The sequence below is a fragment of the Gymnodraco acuticeps genome, unplaced genomic scaffold, assembly GCF_902827175.1.
Source record: "Gymnodraco acuticeps unplaced genomic scaffold, fGymAcu1.1, whole genome shotgun sequence".
Classification (NCBI taxonomy): Eukaryota; Metazoa; Chordata; class Actinopteri; order Perciformes; family Bathydraconidae; genus Gymnodraco; species Gymnodraco acuticeps.
Genome location: NW_022990510.1, coordinates 315,715 through 324,446, shown reverse-complemented (window position 1 = coordinate 324,446; position 8,732 = coordinate 315,715).

Below are 8,732 nucleotides of genomic sequence, written 5' to 3'. Positions count from 1 at the left end.
TCTGCGGACGCAACGCTCTGGGGGGCCAAACGGCTCCGTGTCTACGCCCTATACGATCATTTCCTGATAACAATGACGCAATAGCCCCGCCTTTCCCCCACCTCTGCTGCTCAATACTGACCGTGCTACAGATGTTAGTGCAAAATCTACAGCTCCTCTACCACAACCATCAGCAACAAGTGGACATGGAGAACTACATGAACTACATGTTGCTAAAATGTATCCACCGTGGAGAATAACCAGAAGGGCAACCAGGCAATCATGGAAACCATGCTCGGAGGGTCTTCTTTGCTGCTTTTGGTGTATTTTGTGGCGGAAATACAGCGCCACTTACAGGCCCGGCATATGTACTACAGCGTCTCCAGCGGGTCGAGCGGTCTCGTGTGAACGGATGACTGTTTTGAATCGAATTTGGTTCGTTTTCGTTATCGTCTCCATGTGGCTCCAGCCTTAGTTCTGCTCTAAAGAGTGAGGGTTGGTCTTTCTTTTCTTTGACATCCCCCTAGATAACAATAGACTGAGGTAGGGTTATTGAAGCAGGGTTAAGCATCCCATCATCATAATTGTCGGTCATCAAGCCTTGCAGTTAAACAGCCATTCATCTGTAAATACATGTCTTTAAAGTATCACTGAGTCTGTGTGAAAGACCTGCTCTCCTGTGGTGCTGCCACTGTGGAGAGGAACACAACCCCTTCCCCAAGAGCTCTGTGTGAAAAGAGTGGATTGGAATTATTTTATATCAGGTCCTGAAGGTCTATGTTGGGTCGTCAGTGAGCCGCTGTCGCCAAAGTTATTGAGGTGTGTCCTGCACTGTTGGTACTATACACCCCTTGACGGCTGCTTTATGGGCGATTAGGCTTAAAAAATTGCATAAAAGCAGACTAAAATCAAATGGGACACATAGAGGGGCTCATTTTTCATTTAGTTAATCGTCTGGTTATTCATACATATACATATTTTCAGACCCCAAGGCCATCTGGAGTGAAGTGGTGAGTGAAATCTGTGTGAAAATGTTCTACAAACGCTGTTACGTTTCATCTTTGTATCATACCAAAGGCTTATGTGCATTTGTGGAATAACCTTGAGAGGGGCCCATGTTTTTGTACAATGTGCAATAAAGGCATCTGCTTCTATTCTTCTATGGTTAATCCACAGCCCTTTGTTTGCAGATCAAGCCCGAGACTTTGCGATGTGTTAAAGTGCAACTCTAGGATCAACGCAACAGTCCTCCTCCTCCACCGCCTGGCACAGTCTGACATACAGGAGGGCTCTGTGTTGAGATGTAGTTTTCTTTCTCTACATATATATTATTCATTACAAGGGACAAATCCTTAAAATAAGTGTTGAATCAAATGATCAATCAAAGTATTATATATATTAACTCTCTTGTTATTGTTTTACAGACATTGATAATACACACACATACAGTAGTAGTTGTAGAGAAAGGCAGGGATGGGGCTGCCAAATAGTGAACACTCCAGCTGTTTGAGGTCAAGCCTTGCTTAAAAGCACCTCTGCCGTGTGCACCCATCCAGCTACCAAGTGCCACACTAATACTACGTTTGAACCAATGCAAAGCTGGTGTTATCTGTGTTCCAAACTTAAAAACTCACTCAAAGTGTTTTTGATTTGTTTCCAGATCTCTTTTATAATTGACTGTTTCCACCAGAAGCTGTTGTGGTCATCACCACTAAGCCTGACTCTGAATCTTCACAGAGAAAGCGGTTGAGAAGAGAAAGGATTCTGCATGAGAAACAATAGGCGCTTTCACACCGGAGTACTTTTCCCAGTATAGTTCCGATATAGTTCCGAAAATGTGCGTCCGGAACTAGAATTTAGTTCATGAGAACCTTTTCACCCATTTTCCGTCCCTGCTAGAGAGCAGGTACTTTCGTGGGAGAAAAAGGCTCCCATTTCTGATTGGCTGTGCGGATTGCAAACCACGCCCCGTAAAACTCCCAAAAAGTTTTGTGAAGCCGCCATTGTATTTTCCTTGCATTAGCATTATTACCATTAGCATTAGCCCAGCACACCAACGGAGAGAGACTAACTTATGGCAACACAAAAGAAAACATGGGAGCGGTGGAGATGAGGAGGTGTCGGCGTTCTGGCGATTTACTCGTAAGGCTTCAGTAGTTTGCTGCTGGGACTCCCAGCAGCGAACTACTGAAGCCAGTCCCCAACTCCGGGGACTTCGGGTGGCAGTATACGCCGTGAAGTTGTTTGCGGCCTGCCAGTAAACCCACAGCAGAAGAAGAAGAAGTGACGTCAGCGGCTTCATTTGCCTAATCCTCCCTCAGGGACTTATTCCGGTGTGAACGCGATCTGCTCTTTAGTTCATCACAACTAAAGAGTTCTGATGAACTAAGTACGGCAAAGTACTTGGTGTGAAAGCGCATATTAGTCTAGCTGATCGACCCCTGTGGGGCAACAATTATTGCACCATCAAGCCAAAGACAATCAAGTCGGCAGGCTAAACACAGCTTGCCTTTCACATGCATGCATAATCATCTGCCAATCACTGACAGGAAGCTTGAATGGAGGCACAGGGGGTCCACACACAGGGCAGCCATGCATTAACTCCTTGTTGGCTGCGAGCTGCTTTCATCAATCTATCAACAGCTAGCAGCAGGTATAGAGCCCAGAATGGACTGCATTGTGCTGTATGGAAACACATGTGGGTGTGAAGCCTTGTGGGGGGTGGTGGCAACATCTGGGGCTCTGGGCTTTGATGTGGAAGGCCGCTTGGACTGTGGACAACCAGGGAACACACAGACACACACTCAGGTTCTGGCCACTAATCAGCAGAACTTTCCCTCCTTAAATGATTACAGGCCAAGCTTCCATCAGAGGGATTATTTTCCCATTCATCACTGCAAATACAGCAGCATTTCTTCTCTTACAGCTAAACCTCAATGTAATCCTGTCCATAGAGCTGTTAGCGAAGGAGAACCCACGCACGTTCAACCGTGTACACACACACACACACACACACACACACACACACACACACACACACACACACACACTAGAGGATTATACACAGGTTTTAAGAGCTGGGAAGGTTAGCTCCTAAAGTCAGGAATTCCTAACCAAACACAGTAATACTGTATGATTGTGTAAAATCAAACCAACACGAAGCTGTTTGCCCTGTGTTAGCCTGCTTGTCTTTCAGCTGCTATACAAAATGCCACAGATGGATGAATAGACAGATGTACTTTATCAATCCCAACTAGGGGAATGCTTGTGTCACAGGAGTCAGGGGGTGGCAGCTGCTCAGTCACTGGGGGGTTGGCTTGAGACCCGGTGGGTTGCTGGTTTGAGGCCCTGCACAGACCTTATAAAAACTTGACTGGTAGTTTGTATGGCCTTCTCTCATCTCTTCATAAATAGGTTCTGTCTGTATGTTTGTAAAAATAACAAAAATGTCAAAAGGTCTGCCGCAGAATGAGCTCTCTTTAAGCCAAATAATTCTCTGCTCAACTTAACACAAAACCTCAAATCCAGTCAGTGTGTCGCTCACTAACGGACCTGTTTGCAACCAGAACCAACCAGACTATCTTCACCTGTCTGCTCCACACACATCACTGCAGAATGTACAGCGGGAAACTCTGATGTTCTTACTGCCTCACAAACTGGCTGTTGAACTGCTTTTCTTTTCAGATTTAAAATATGAACACACTGCAGAAGAGACTTTTTTGTTGCATGCTTCCACAAGGTATGCTCTCCTGAAAACAAAGCAGTTAGGTAAAGTAAACAAATCCTTGATTGGACCCAATACCAATCTTTGAGATTACATTACATTACATTGCATTTAGCTGACGCTTTTGTCCAAAGCGACTTACAATAAGTGCGTTCGACCAGGAAGACACAACCTTGAAGAAAACAGAATCATATAAGTACATCAGGTTTCATAGAGCAAAACATGTCAAGTGCTACTCAACTGGCTATAGATAAGCCAGTCCTTTATTAGTATATAAGTTCTTTGTTAGTAATTTTTTGTTAGTAATTCTATCGATCGAAGTGGAGTCGAAAGAGATGAGTTTTCAGTCTGCGCCGGAAGGTGTGTAAGCTATCTGCTGTCCTGATGTCAATGGGGAGCTCATTCCACCATTTTGGAGCCAGGACAGCAAACCCACGTGTTTTTGCTGATGGGAACTTGGGTCCCCCTCGCAGCGAGGGTGCAGCGAGCCGTTTGGTTGATGCAGAGCGGAGTGCACGTGCTGGGGTGTACGGTTTAACCATGTCCTGGATGTAGGAAGGGCCAGATCCATTCGCAGCATGGTACGCAAGTACCATTGTCTTGAAGTGGATTCTAGCAGTTACTGGAAGCCAGTGGAGGGAGCGGAGGAGCGGAGTGGTGTGGGAACATTTAGGAAGGTTGAAGACCAGACGAGCCGCTGCATTCTGGATGAGCTGCAGAGGTCGGATGGCACATGCAGGTAGACCAGCCAGGAGGGAGTTGCAGTAGTCTAGGCGTGAGATGACGAGAGCCTGGACCAGAACCTGAGTCACTTTCTGAGTCAGCTGGGGACGTATCTTCCTGATGTTGTAAAGCGTGTATCTGCAGCAGCGGGTTGTAGCAGCGATGTTTGCAGTGAACAGTGGCGGCGCCAGGGTATGGCTGGGGTAGGCTACAGCCATACCAAGAAATGGCTTAGCCCTACCTTAGCCCGACCATGAAAAATGATATTAAAGTAAGCATGTTGAGAACACGGATTGCGAAAATCTACCGGTCGTGTCCACAACACACAAACTGATCCTGCTGATGCAATATGGTTGAGACCATTCGGGCTTATGCTAGAGGGGTGCAAGGAATAGTCTAAGTAGTGGGGGAGTTTTATACACTAAAGGTGTGGAAATTCTCTGGCGTTATAATATCAGCGCGGCCGCGGTCAGATCAAAATGCCTCCGAATGCAATTTGAATAGACCTACAGCCAATCAGAGCAACGAAACGTTGGGTCTGCGTCATGCATTACTGATTCGTCACGTTCAGTGAAAAGTCCCCAAACTCGCGCCGAGTAAATTGCAGACAGACAGCAGAACTTCTAGGATTAATTGTATATTTCGGATGGATAGATTTGTTCTTAAACGCCCTCGCATTGAGGTACAAGTCGAACAGGTGCCAGAGTCACACGACCCACCTGAAGAGTGAATAGTGAGTTTTGAATATATTTTGTAATAATGGGTCATTTGAAAAAGTGTTTTGTATGACAATAGAGACACAGGCCACCTGTTGTGTGCTGTGTCAGTCTCTCTCTGTTTACCTGTGTTCTCTCTCGATCTCCTCTCGTCTGATGCTCTTCGCTCTCTCTATTGTATCGATTCTCTGGATCGTCTATAGATCTCTCTCTCTCCTCTATACTATGTTAACTCCCTCTCTCTTCTCTCTGCTCTATCTCTCTCTCTCTTCCTCTGGTCTCTCTCTCCTACTCTCTCTCTCTGCTCTTCTCCTCTCTTCTCTCCTCTCTCTCTTCTCATTCTCTCTCTCTCTCTCCGTGTTCAATTTCTATATTGCCAACATTGTTTCTGCCGCTGCGTAGCATGTTGTAACAACGTGGAATTAGCAGAATAGGCTATTGTATTGTTTAACTCAACACCTGTTGCCTCTCGATGTAATTTAGCTGATAAAAGGAGACTAATACAAGCTAATAAAGCCTCACGCATGCGTTTCACTGTCAAGGGGTGCGATATAGCGTGTATGTAATTACATTACAAATACTGACTTGAGCCCCACCACTGTATGGGTTAGCCAACAAAAATACTCTGGCGCCGCCACTGGCAGTGAAGGACAGGTTGTTATCTAGGGTCACACCCAGATTCCTTGCAGTCTGAGTCGGGGAAACAACTGAGGTGCCGATGTTGATTGTTAGGTCAAGAGTGGGACAATCTTTTCCAGGAAGAAAAAGCAGCTCAGTCTTGTCAAGGTTGAGCTTGAGGTGATGAGCAGACATCCACTGAGAGATGTCAGCTAGACAAGCAGAGATGCGTGCGACGACCTGGGTCTCTGAGCGGGGAAAGGACAGAATTAATTGGGTGTCGTCAGCGTAGCAGTGGTAAGAAAAACCATGCGGGCTAATGACTGATCCGAGCGAGTTTGTGTACAGGGAGAAGAGGAGGGGACCAAGAACAGAGCCCTGAGATCAGATCGGGACATCCTTATTTTTCTACATCAACCTAAAAACGTATTGAGTGTCACTTATAGAACAGTCCCTCAGAAATGTTGGGCTTAAAAGGTTTTGGAGCAGCCCGGCTCTGCATGTAAAACAAGCTTTATGTTGCGCAGGGCCCCCCTTCTCAACATAATACTGCACACGCCGAAATCAAGAGAGAGAAACCCTGCACCACTAAGCAAAGAAACAAAACATCTCAGCGTGCAGACACACACACACACACACACACACACACACACACACACACACACACACACACACTCTCTCTCTCTGAAGAAGCACACAACGATAATTACTGATCCAAAGACTTACTACGCCTACTTAATTGCGCTCCGTGCTTAAAAAATCCCAGGGCATGGGGAGACAAGAGGAGTGCATATGAAAAATGCATCAGGGAGACCCTCTCATCTTTCATTAGGATTGCTTTGTCTCGTTCTTCCAGGCACCCCTGTTATTACTGTTCTCTTCTCCAATTCTGCTTTCATAAAGCTCTCACTAAAACAACAGTCAGACATCCTCCACACATGTAATCATGACATGATATTGGTGAATCATCTCTGGAGCTTATCAGTGACAATGAGATGTTTGCACAGGAAACAACCAGCTTACAAGTGTCAGCTGAGATTGGCATGCGAGATGAAAGAAGTACACACATCCTTCACTGTTTGAAAATACTGCGGTTCCTCTGTACCTACTGTTTTCACTTCCTTTGTATGTATCTATGCAGGGTTGACCTGTCCATATTTCTTTCTTTTGACACTGCTCTGATGGACCCTCCAGCCTCTCCATCAGTGGCTATCTCTCTCTCCATCTCCTCAGTCTTCCTCTTGGACTTCTTGGCATGCTGGTTTTTCTACAATACTCACTTTGCCTGTCTAGCTTAGTCCTTCATGCTAATCTTTAGCTAAATGATTCATGCTGTTTTGGACCTTGCTAAAGAACCAACATGTATGATACATATTTTCAGGATACATTTGCTTTGACAAAACAGTAAAACAATGTAAATGTACTTTGACAAGCAAAACATGTTTTATTGTGAAGAACACACATTTAGCACTTTACTTTGTGCTTCTCTCCATCACAGCCAAATATAAATGATGGGTGCTTCCTGAATGTATGGTCACATGACAACAAATGTGCACCTACAAACACTGATCGTGTTTTCTGTGTGACATTAGGTTGAAATAAGCGCGCAATGACTGTAAATCAAGCCACTAAATGTTACGAGTCTGTTCTTGAAAATGTAAGAAGTAGGAAGTACAGGTTTTTGTGGTAAAAATGTAAGGAATAGAAGTAAAAAGTTGTCAGAAAAAAGTACAGTTCCAAAGTATTTGTACTTCACTACTTCCCTCCTCTGCAGATTGGAGATACACTTTGATAAAGTAGGTTATGATGCATACTCTCTGCAGCAGGGAGGATATGATTTCAACACTGCTGGCATGGAATGAAGCAAGATACACTTAAGGAAAAATACATTCAGTTCCATGCCACCAAGAGGAATATCAGCGCATGAGAGCCTCATGCTGCGTAGGTGTCATGATGCGATAAGCACACCTTCTCCATTCATTGTAGCCTGTGAAGCCATGTGGCTGAGTGATAACATTTAATCTCTCTGACACCTCCCCCACCGCCCGCAGGTTCCTGTTCTGGGGAGTAAAGAGGGGCCGCGTCCTCCTCATGAGATATGCAGTGGCTCTCATTCAGCAGCCCGAGCCAATTTACTCACTAATCTGTGCCACTGTAGTCTGTCTGTGCAAGGCGGGAGGGGGGGGGGGGGGGCTTTGTTTTAAGATTGCCTGCTGTATTTTACCCTGTGCACTGTTGCATTCACTTCCCCTGAATTTCTGCTAGTGGCAAAACATTGTGTCTTCTGCCATGCTAACAAAACCTTTTTTTGTAATCTTCTGCAATTGATTTAAGACCACGGAAATACTCCCCCTCTCTGAGTTACAGTACACAAGGTTACAGTATATATAATCATGTTTGTATGCTTGTATTTATTTTTGGACAGATAATACATCCTGTTAGGATAACATTCCATGTATGTCTTGTGAAAACTGATTTTAATTACAACTAGAATAGTCACAGCAGTGTCACGCTGTGATTGGCCAGCTCTGATGTACTTCTGTCGGGCCGGATTCAGCCTGCGGGCCTCCAGTTTGACATCTATGGGTTAGGGCGTTACTTGGCTGTAAATATAGTCATTTACAAGTTACCTTTATTTTTCTTTTGGAGACCATGAGTGGCTTCACCAAATGACTTGGCAATTCAAATGCTTTCAAGATTTCACTCTATTACTCTCTTACATAGTGACAACACTAAGTAACACTCTCGTTTCTATTTGCTAGTGTTTCAACACATTGTACGTGATATGCTAAGGGACGGGACATCTCTGAGTGTTCGATCAATCACAACAGAGCCGGCCAGCTAACCAATCAGAGCAGACTGGGCTCTGGTTTCAGACAGAGGGTGAAAAGAAGTGCTGCAGCACAGGCAGTATGAGAAGAATAAAGTACTTTGTGAACATTAATAGAGACACTTGGAGGACATGTAGAGAC